The sequence below is a fragment of the Drosophila takahashii genome, chromosome X (genome assembly GCF_030179915.1).
Source record: "Drosophila takahashii strain IR98-3 E-12201 chromosome X, DtakHiC1v2, whole genome shotgun sequence".
NCBI classification, from domain to species: Eukaryota; Metazoa; Arthropoda; class Insecta; order Diptera; family Drosophilidae; genus Drosophila; species Drosophila takahashii.
The window spans coordinates 21,407,178-21,409,509 of NC_091683.1; positions in this window are offsets into that span (position 1 = coordinate 21,407,178).

Below are 2,332 nucleotides of genomic sequence, written 5' to 3' on the forward strand. Positions count from 1 at the left end.
ACACTGGCAAAAACCGCACATGATTTACAAGAGAATCGATAATTATCTTTACAATTCAAGGCCAAAGATACTTATTACCAGGAAACGTATCTAAAAGATATAAACATATCTTTTATGAAATGTAGATTGTAATATGTGTGCTTTAAGAGATCAAATTCTTTCAGTGTAGGTGCGATGCTGCGTCTTCGTCGGCATCGTTGTTGTAGTTGCTTTTTTTTTGTCTGGCGTCTTCTCTTATCTTGTATCTCTATCTCGGCTGCTCATGTGTGTGAATGTGTGCACTCAAAGAAATTACTCAAGTACATACTCGATAAAGGTCAATATTTATTAGGGCGAATTTATAATTTTAAAGATACACCTTATGATATTTTTAAAAGATTTTAAAATAGCAATTACGAAACAGATAAAATTTATCAGATATTAAAATGGATAAAAAATTTATTGTTAAAAGATAAATGTTATTCAATAGAGAATATTTTCTGGAAAAGTTTTTTTTTGTAGATATTATTTAAATAATACTTTGATAGCAAACAAATATTTTTGGTCTACCTTATGTCAAATGTTTTACAATTTTAAATAAATAACTGTGTCATGATATCGTAAAAAAGAATTGTTTTCGATACGATTTTTTATATCTACGTTTTTATAACTAAGTGGTATTTCCGGAATAAAAGTATTATTTGCATTCTTTTCGGCACCTCATTGGTGTGGGCCCCCTTCATATTTCTTCCAAATGTGAGTTAACATGCTTCACCATTTTTCGTGCAGTGTACTGCTGAATGCCGCTGCCACGCTCCAGACGTGTCGCCACAATTTGCAGCCCAAACGCCGGCGACATCGACTTGGCGCCTAAAATCAAACGGGGGCCGAACGAAACGAAAATTTTAAAAATAACGTGCAACAACGACGGCGGCTAATAATGTGATTTGTTTCGTCTTCGGGGGATTCGGGGGAGATTCCTGTCCCTGGGTTCCTTGTCTCCTTGTCTCCGTCGCATCCTCTCGGCGTCTTTAGTATGTGATAATTTTAAACAATTTACTCCCCTTTTTTCTTGTGCTGCCCCGCCGGCAATTGTCCGCATTTAACGGTGTGTCCTTGGCGGGATACACCGCCCCTGTATCCACCTCCATGGGCATGGATGTGGACTTGGATGTGGATGTGGACGTGGATGTGGATGTGGACGTGGACCCTCTCCCTGGATCTGGACATTCGCGCTGTTTCTGGAAGCACCGAGATAATTTCTGCGGATCGACGCCATAAAGCAGATATTCATGATACGATTATAATTATACGGCAAACACGCATGGCAATGCCACAGTGAGGACTGGCTATGAGAGTCAAAGGAGAATACCATCGAAAATATGCATTCAAAATGGTTTAAGAAATTTTAAAATAAACTAAATTTTAGGACTCGATTTAAGTATTTCACCTTAATTTGACTGGCTTTGTAATAAACAATAAGAAAAACCGTATAAATTTATGAGGCTCATAAAACACACCAAGAAAAATGTATAATTTCATTGTTTAAATTTAATTCTTATTGGTCTAGGAATCCAACCCTCTTTGCCCAATTCGTTTTAATTTGGATTACGAAAAATGCAGATTAGCAGAAATTTTAGCCTTAAATATGAGTTTACATATAAGGTGTGTTTCAAATCTATATGACAGGAAATAAATAAAATAATTGGATTTTAAATTTGTATTTTAAAGAATTTTTTAAGGTTTTCCCAAGTCAAATATGCGGTTTCTGCTAAAAAATGGACTTTAAAAAATATTTAAAGGCGGGTTTTTAACTTAAAATTTTTATACCCTTGCAGAGGGTATTATGATTTCAGTCAGTTAAAAAATTCTAGCTTCGGTGTTTTTTCAAATATTACCTTCTACTCTTGGGAATATTATTTTTATTGTATGCAATAGCGCTTTAACAAACAATGAAATGAAATTAAGCAATAAAGGATTTTATATTTTCCAAATATGGATTTCCAAATTTATGTACTTGAAATCATAAACCGAATTATTATGATGTAATAATTAACTAAAATAATTTAATTTAAATGTATTTTATCAAGCATAAGTTCTTAGATTTTTGATGTATACATTTTTATTATTATTATTTATTATTTTTATTATTTATTATTTGTATTAAAATTCATTTATTTTTATTTTCATGTTGCTAAACATTTTTGTTCGAGTTCGACCAACAACATTTTTGTTCGATGCAACCGCCTTACGTTTTGCGTTTACGTTACGTTTCCACGTAACGATACGATCGCCAAGAAAATCTATTTAAGCACCTCGCAGCTCCCGACACTTTGGATTTGGACGATATCTT